We start from the raw sequence: 10,102 nt of genomic DNA, 5'->3' as shown, positions 1-10,102 counted from the left end.
CGAAAAATATGAAAGAACTTCAAATTTGGCTTCATTCCCTTCACCATCTCAAATGGTGTTTTTCGATGCTTGTTGATCAATGTTGCATTTTGTATAAAGCAGGCAGTTTGCACAACTTCAACCCAGAAGTAGGTAGGCAATCTTGCTTCCTCTAACATGGTTCTTATAGCTTCTATCAGAGTTCTATTCTTCCTTTCAACAACTCCATTTTGTAGTGGAGTTCCAGGAGCAGAAAACTCTTATTTTATCCCCTTGAGTTTGCAGAACTCTTGCATAGATCTATTCTTAAACTTAGTTCCATTGTCACTTATGATGATCTTCACTTTGTGTGTTGATCATTTTTCCAGCTCTCTTATATGATTAAAAAGAATGGATGGGGATTCATCCTTGGTGTGCAGAAAATACACCTACGTGTATCTCGTATAATCATCAACAATTACGGGTGCATACCTCTTCTTGGCAATTGACATAACATTTACTGGACCAAAGAGATCAATATGAAGTCGATGATATGGTTCAAGAATGGAGGATTCAGTTTTACTCTTGAAAAATGTTTTCCTTTTTCTTGTCTTTCTAGCATGAGTCACATAAGCCATCAAGAGTTAACACTGCATTGGGCAATCGTCTCACAAGATCTTTCCTCACAAGTTCATTGATATTATTGAAATATAGGTGAGAAAGTCTTTTATGCCAATTCCAGTTGTCTTCCATAGATGCTCTACTTAGTAGACAAACTTCTAATTCATCAGTATTTGTGGAGACCCTGTCTTCATATAAACTACCATGTCTTAAACCAGTCATTGCAATCTTACCATCATACTTACTAACAATTTCACAATACTCCTCATAGAAATTGACATGGTAACCTCTGTTATAGATTTAACTCACACTAATCATATTATGCTTGAATCCTGCAACTAGAGCTACATTTTCAATGATGGCATTTCCAACTTTGATTTTGCCTTATCCTAAGATTTTTCCTAAGTTGCCATCTCCATAAGAAACACTTGGGCCAGCTTTCTCCTCAAATTCTGATAGCAGGAATTTATAACCAGTCATGTGTCCTGTGCATCCACTGTTTAAGACTAGAGTATTCCTCCTGCTACCCTGCAATTAGTATTTGGCCTTTTTAAGTTTGTTAACATATGCAGCAGAAGACTTCTTATCTAAGTTTATGTTAACATCCTTACTATCGGTATTTATACATGCATAACCAGATTTTGCTTTATATAAAGAGGGTTTCAGTTTATAATAATTATATACAAACTATGATATTCTTTACATGTATAATTAGAGTGCCAAACACTACCATAATGAAAACAAGGACTTTGTGGTTTATATCTAACTGTTCTATTCCTAAACTCTGATTTGGAAGGACCAGTATTTATCTCTTTATTCTTCCTGCAAGAATTAGCAAGATGATTAGTACTATCACAGTTCAAACATGCCTTTCTAGGTGCATTGAGAGGAGTTACATAATTACCATTCTTATTAACACCTACCTTGCCATTCATGTTTTTCCTAGGCCTTTTCTTCTTGTCTTTCATGTGTAAATCCTTTAGCTTTTGCTTAAGCTGTTTCTGAGTCATTATACCAATATTTACTAATTTTGTGTGAACCTGTTTACTCTTATTAGTAATTAAGTTTGCTCTAGGTGCTGAGATTGAACCTACCTCATTAATTAATCTAATAGCATCAAGACTTGGATTAAACTTAATGGTCTTCAACTGAACCTTATTCAGTTTGAGTTTAGTATCAGTACTTGTTTATTTTTCTCAGTTTCTTTCTCAATTTTCTTATCAGAATTAGATCTAGTAGCATATCATAATCCTGATCCCCAACAACCATTCTCTAAAATTTCCTGAGTTATTTTTCCTGAGTTAGTCCAAAGTTGAAGAACCTCTCTTTATTTAGTTAACTCCTTTTATAGATAAGCATGTTTTTCTAACAATTTTTCTTCAACATCAACAGCATTATCTCTTTCTTTTTGAATTTCTAGCAGGAAAGCAACTCAATTTCTAGGTGATCATTCCTTTTCTTTAACTCAGAGTTTTCACTCTTGATTCTATTATTCTATAAGGTTTGATCCCTATAACTAACATGCAGAGATTTAAGAAACAATTTTAATTCATAGATATCATCAGTATCAAAAGAAAGAACAGTCTGCGGTACCTTTAATTCAGCATTGTTAACCTTCATTTCAGCATTTTCCATGAGAGCATAATTGACCTCATCATCTGATTCTGATGAATCATCCCAGTTTTTCTTCTTTGAGATCAAGGCTTGTTTCTTCTCAGCTCTGGGTTTTCTACAGTCAGCTGCAAAGTGTCCAATTCCATCACAGTTGTAGCATCTCTTCTTTGACTTGTCAAGTTTTCCAGATCTTGATTCCTTCCAATCAGTATATCTTCTGTTGTTCCTCTTATCAGAGTTTGAGGAAGTGGAACCTTTTCTGGAAAATCTTCTCCCTTTTTTGAAGTTCTTGTAGACCATCTTCTTGAAGCTTTTAACCAATAGAGCAACCATTTGATCCATGTCTTCATTATTGTCATGATCACTATCAGTATCTGATTCATTTTTACTATTAGAGTCATCATCAGATTTTGATGATTCAATATCTGACTTTGCAATCATAGCTTTTCCTTTGGAGTAGCTTTTTCTCCTAGCTTTCTCTTTTGGCTTCTCTTCAACTTTGAGTGCTACTGGTCTAGACTTTGATCCTTTCCTCTTACTTCTTTGTTCCATCTCTAGTTCATGAGTTTTAAGTATTTTATAGATCTCATCTAGAGGTGTGTTATTAAGTTCATAGTTATCCCTTATTGATGTGACCTTAAAGTCCCACTTTTCAGGGAGAACAAGTAGGAACTTCAAGTTTGAGTCCTCCAAATCATACTCCTTGTCGACAAGAGATAAGTCATTCAGAAGCTTCTAAAATCTATCATAGATCTCAGTTAAGCACTTATTATCTCTTGAGTCAAAGTGCTTGTATTCTTGAGTAAGTATCCTCCTCCTGTTTTTCTTAATAACAGTTGTGCCTTGACACTTTACTTCTAAAGCATCCCATATCTTTTTTGTTGTCTTACATCCAATAACCCAATTGGATATAACATTATCAAGACCGCTGTGTAAGATGTGTCTGACTTTTGCATCCTTCATAATAGATGAAAGATCTTCAGGAGAATAGTCCTTGCTGTCTTTGTCAATCATCTTTTCTGGTTCTCCTGCAAGCAAAACAGCTACCTTCATGGTTTATGAGGACTAAATCCTTCTTAGATATTCAGGATCCGTGGCTTCCAAACACATGGCCATCCTGACTTTCCAGATTGGATATTCATGTATCTTCAGGATTGACACCTTGATTGCTTTATAGCTACTCATGTTGTTGTTAATCTGTGATGTGGCTGGGGGTGGTGGTTGTAATAACTCAAATTTTTGAGACCTTGTAAAATATTTAATGAATAGTAACCCTGACGGACGGGGAAAAACGTTTTAGCCCACACTATGTAGTGCATGAGAAAATGAGTTTTGGAGTTGATATTAAGATATTACGTACTAAATGAGTTTATGTAAACGCTATTAGTTTTCGAAGAAAACGAATTTTGAAAAACGACCATATATACGAATCTTCGAGGATTACGGGAATCACAATATAATTATGAATTTAAAGCCCTACGGATTTATATCCAAGTATGATAATTCAAAATATAAGGAATAAATACGAAAGAAATTACGTCGCGAACCATTTACGAGGAAGTATTACGAAAACGTTTAAGCGACCGAGCGAACGCGTAAACGATTAAATAAACGTAACGCACTAACTAACCATGGTAATAAAGTAACCATGGTTACTTTATCAAATAGTGAGCTAGAGATAGGATGTTCAACCAAGGCTAAGCAAATAGTGAGCTAAAGGGGCTAAGCAAGTGGCTTAGCTTGTAATCTACCACAAGCTAGCTAGATTTGTCTCCAAGATTGGCAACATAAATCCAATACTAGGATATAAACTAGAGAATAAAAATCAATATAAGATATCACAAGCTATCACTTGCATCATTCCAAGAAGCAACCAAGAAGCATCACCAAAAACTCTCACTTTCTCTCCCACTTCTCTCCATTCGGCCTTTATCAAAAAAACCAGGGAAATCAAAATCAAAACCTCAAGCTCTAGCCATAGATAAATCCTCCCATTAATTCTAAAGCTTCCTAACAACCAAACTAAGGTAATATAAATCTTTGAGCTCTTTTTATCAAGGTTTAATGGGTGAAATAAAATCAAGAAAGTTGAGAATGAATAGTATGAATAGTAACTCTTCTATAATTTCTTGATTTTAATGGTTGTTTTAGGTTCCAAAAACCATACTAAGCACTCCCCAAGAATTCACCATCATCAATAAAACATCTCAAGCTCTCAAGAAAGTTAAAAATCTTTGACCCAACTTTATTTAAGATTTAAGTTCAAGATCCTTTTAATATGTAGTTGTAAACCTAGTTTTAGTAGTGGTATTGTTGAAATTTTGATGTTTAGCTAAGTAGATTTAAGGTTGATTTTTTTTGCCTTAAGAACTTGATGTTCTTGAGAGTAGTTAGTGTGTTGATGATGATATGTTGATTGTTGGTGGTAGTATAAAGATTTAAGGTGTAAAGGAAACTCCGATCGTAAACGTAATCTCACTAAAAGGAACAAAACATAACTTTAAGATTCTGCAGAAAGTCCCGAGGATGTAAACTGTAATTTATTGAAAAATAACCCTTGATTATGATAGACAATGTTATAAGGATCGTTTAGGCGCTTGAATCGCTTGATTCTGATTTACGGATCAAAAGTTATGGCCGTTTTACTAAAAGTGATTTACGCGACAAAAACTGCTATGAATTACGAACTTTGAAAATATAAAGGATGAACTTAAGAATGTTCATAAATCATGAAAAGTTTACAGATAGTAATATATTGAGTTTCCTAACTGTCATAAAAATTTCAAGTGGAAATAATGATTTTTCAATTTTATAAAAATATCGGAGCCGAGATCGCGCGATTAGAAACCGTAGAATCGATAAGCGGAGCTGACGGCAAAAATAAAAATGGACTTAAAATACTTTGAAAAAGGAAGCGACCATAATGTGAATAAGGACTTAAAGGAATAGTAAGGGTAATATAGGTTGAGAGGGTGCATAATAATTCGTGCATGAGTGCGGGTAGCCGTAAATTAGAACGGGAACTAACGAGACGACTTGTGTTTATAATAATAGATTTCTGAGGGGAACCTAGAGCATCCTCTACCTCGAGATACCCAGGCAAGTTTACGAACCCAACTCCATTTACTGTTTTGTTGTAAAAGGATTGTTTTATTATCATTGCATATATACCATGCTTGCCATGATACGCAATAAGTGAATTTTTCGCATAATGTAGCGATGTTGTACGATAAGTATATATCGTGAAATGTTTAATTCTGCTATCAGCGTGACGTATTATAATAAGACCAAGAGTCGGTCGGGATTTCAAGATAAAAACCCGGGAATCGTTCTGGTGATATCATAGGACGATTACAAGTCTATAGTAGTACGTTTTAAAGGGATTCAACGTCCACTTACAAAATATTAAACACCTCGAACTTTTATTAAAACGATTTCAAAAGACCGTATTCCCTCAACTATACTTTACCATTTGGACAAGAAATATTTATCTACTATTCATTTATTATGGAGGAGTATTCTCCAGTAAATATTTACTTCGGACTCGAGTAAATATTAGAAGTTCACAATATAATTACGAATTTAAAGCCCTACGAATTTATATCCAAGTATGAGAATTCAAACATAAGGAATAAATACGAAAGGAATAACGTCGCGAACCATTTACGAGGAAGTATTACGAAAACGTTTAAGCGACCGAGCGAACGCGTAAATGATTAAATAAACATAACATACTAACTAACCATAGTAAGAAAGTAACCATGGTTACTTTATCAAATAGTGATCTAGAGATAGGATGATCAACCAAGGCTAAGCAAATAGTGAGCTAAAGGGGCTAAGCAAGTGGCTTAGCTTGTAATCTACCACAAGCTAGCTAGATTTGTCTCCAAGATTGGCAACATAAATCCAATACTAGGATATAAACTAGAGAATAAAAATCAATATAAGATATCACAAGCTATCACTTGCATCATTCCAAGAAGAAACCAAGAAGCATCACCAAAAACTCTCTCTTTCTCTCCCAATTCTCTCCATTCGGCCTTCATCAAAAAAACCAACGAAATCAAAATCAAAACCTCAAGCTCTAGCCATGGATAAATCCTCCCATTAATTCTCAAGCTTTATAACAACCAAACTAAGGTAAGATAAATCTTTGAGCTCTTTTTATTAAGGTTTGATGGGTGAAATAAAATCAAGAAAGTTGAGAATGAATAGTATGAATAGTAACTCTTCAATGGTTTCTTGATTTCAATGGTTGTTTTAGGTTCCAAAAACCATACTAAGCACTCCCAAGACTTCACAATCATCAAAAACACATCTCAAGATCTCAAGAAAGGTAAAAATCTTTGACCCAACTTTATTTAAGATTTAAGTTCAAGATCCTTTTAGTATGTAGTTGTAAACCTAGTTTTAGTAGTGGTATTGTTGAAATCTTGATGTTTAGTTAAGTAGATTTAAGGTTGATTGTTGTTGCCTCAAGAACATGATGTTCCTGAGAGGAGTTAGTGTGTTAATTACGATATGTTGATTGTTGGTGGTAGTATAAAGATTTAAGGCGTAAACGAAACTCCGAACATAAACGTAATCTCACTAAAATGAACAAAACATAACTTTAAGATTCTGCAGAAATTCCCAAGGATGTAAACTGTATTTTATTGAAAAATAACCCTCGATTATGATAGAAAATTTTATAAGGATAGTTTAGGCGCTTAATTCGCTTGATTCCAATTTACGGATCAAAAGTTATGGCCGTTTTACTAAAAGTGATTTACGCGACAAAAACTCCTACGAATTACGAACTTTGAAAATATAAAGGATCGACTTAAGAATGTTCATAAATCATGAAAATTTTAAAGACAGTAGTATATTGAGTTTTATAACTGAAATAAAAATTTCAAGGGGAAATAATGATTTTTCAGTTTTATAAAAATATCGGAGCCGAGCCGCGCGATTAGAAACCGTACAATCCATAAGCGGAGCCGACGACAAAAATTAAAATGGACTTAAGATACTTTGAAAAAGGAAGCGACCATAATGTGAATAAGGACTTAAAGGAATAATAAGGGTAATATAGGTTGAGAGGGTGCATAATAATTCGCGCATGAGTGCGGGTAGCCGTAAATTAGAACGGGACCTAGCGAGACGACTTATGTTTATGATTATAGATTTCTGAGCGGAACCCAGAGCATCCTCCACCTCGTGATACCCAGGTAAGTTTACGAACCCAACTCCATTTACTGTTGTGTTGTGAAAGGATTGTTATATTATCATTGCATATATACCATGCTTGTCATCACACGCAATAAGTGAATTTTTCGCATAATGTAGCGATGTTGTTAGATAAGTATATATCGTGAAATGTTTAATTCCGCTATAAGCGTGACGTATTTTAATAAGACCGAGAGTCGATCAGGATTTCAAGATAAAAACCCGGGAATCGTTCCAGTGATATCATAGGACGATTACAAGTCCATAGTAGTACGTTTTAAAGGGATTCAACGTCCACTTACAAAATATTAAACACCTCAAACTTTTATTAAAACGATTTCCAAAGACCGTATTCCCTCAACTATACTTTATCATTTGGACAAGAAATATTTATCTACTATTCATTTATTATGGAGGAGTATTCTCCAGTAAATATTTACTTCGGACTCGAGTAAATATTAAAACTTCATTAAATTATTAAACATAAATTAGTTGAGGAATATTACTTTCTTTTAAAAGTAAATTCCTTCGAGGTTCAATTATTTATCAATTATCATTTAATTATTTGTTATTTATAAAAAGGGTTTATTTATGATTTAAAAATCATAGAACCTGATTTAAAATACTCTCGGATATTCGGGAATCATTCGAATAATTTCAGATCGTCGGAAAATATTATCTCGACTTATTTTAAAATTTTGAATAAAGTTTCAAGGAGAAATTTCCCCCCTTATTTAATTATCTGTTGACAACGGTCAATTCAGATCCTTAGTACTTCCCCCGAAAATTTTGGAAGTACATATATATATATACCCTAATGAGATAAGTTATTTCTATCAACAAGCAAAACGCTTGGGAAACTTCGATGTGGTTCGAGTTCTTTGGATATGATAGAATTCTTTTAAAAGGACAAGGGAGGGGTAGACTCTGGTACTATTTGTACTGGATGGACTACCAAAGGTACCGCAGGCGAAGGTACTTGGTGTACTCAGGAACTTGTGAAGTATGTGTATACCCGAAATGGGACACGTAGCCCGAATGGGGCCAGGGTGATAACCGGGATGCAAAGGTTTCGTCCTTCTACTAGTATAAAAGGTTAATATTATCGTATTACGACTGATCATCATATGCGATGGCTCCATAGAGTGTCCTATTCTTCCAATTGGAATTGTGATACAATACCGTAACCCAAGCCTAGGTGCTGGGTTTACTATTAAGGTATTCGTAGGTTAATAAAATCCACCAAAGGATTGTTTTCGTAAAAGGTGTGTATCACCAAGGGAAACTATTTTCGAATAAAACGTAATTATCATATATGATATTTTACGTAAGTTTATCATACAGTCATTTTCATACTGTACATTATTATGCTTGGCATTATAGCTCACACTTGTTTTCTTAAATTGACACAACACAATAGTGAATAAAGATGCCTACCATAAGAACCACATCCAGGAAACGAGTAGGAAATGGCCAGTTGTTCCGTAGATTGTTTGGTGCTGTACCGCAGGTAGTCCGAATAAGCTGGATTGGTTTTCAGTTGTTTTTAGTTCGGCTTATTTATAAGTATGACTTATGTAAGATAATAAATAAGAAACGTATATTTGGCCGACGAACTAGCCTTACTTAAAGGTTATTCCCCAGTAAGACTTAATTACTTTTGGGTTGTAATAATTATCATTTTGTGGTTTGATCTACTCTAGTAATGAATGGTTCGTTTCCAAGACAATAACCTGTAAGTGTGTGTGTGTGTGTGATAAGTGTGGAGTCGTAAAGTGTGAGTATTTATATATTATGATGTGAGGTATGTGGTTTATAGTGGTTTAGATGGCTTGCTGTTAATACAACCAATTCGACAAAGTTTCAACTGAATCAACAATTTTTATATTAACGGATAAAAACTGAATACAAACATACTCTCCCAAAAGGATGAACAAATATCTTTGAGAGCTGCTAGGTTATGCTAATGATATAACAATGTTCACAATGTATATAGCATGAACCTAATTTGTGCTTTATATATAGCACATCTACACAATCAAATAAGGATTCCTATTCTATTATAATAAGGAATCATATCCATGTATGATTGCTTCTGAGATAAAGTCCTTGACCGCCTTGAATTCCTGCTCCTCGAATATCCACTGAAGTGACAAACCCTGATGACATCATTAACTGATCATCAAGTACTGATATAAGTACTGATGACGTCACTCTTTAGTAAATACTGATATAAGTCCTTATATGTAATTCTGGTAGTTTCTACTGATATAATCAATTATATCTAACATAATCCATAAATGGATCACAAAACTATATTTCATTCATATAATTACATTGCGAAAATCCCAGTTGTTGGGAATATTTTGTAGGGTTGATGATAATTTTCCAAAACACCTTAGTAGATTTAAGTAAGTGAATTTTGTAGCTCTCAATGGATAAATTTATTAGTCATCTGTTGAGAGAGTAGCTTATGTTTAAAAATAATTATTTGTAGCACATTCCCGTGTAATGTAATGTCTTGAAAGATTGGAAGTTGTAGGATATTCTAAGTCAGGTTGACTACAATAATGATATGTAAAATAGGTTGGATAATTGTATATATTAGATGCCTTGTAATGTTATATAAGTGAATTGAGTCAATTTCTATGGAAATACTTTCAACGGATGTTTTTGCAAGGGTTCGAAGGATGACCCAAGT

This window comes from Apium graveolens, chromosome 1 (genome assembly GCF_009905375.1).
Source record: "Apium graveolens cultivar Ventura chromosome 1, ASM990537v1, whole genome shotgun sequence".
NCBI lineage: Eukaryota > Viridiplantae > Streptophyta > Magnoliopsida > Apiales > Apiaceae > Apium > Apium graveolens.
The sequence above is the reverse complement of the archived record's forward strand: the minus strand, read 5'-3'. Positions refer to the sequence as shown.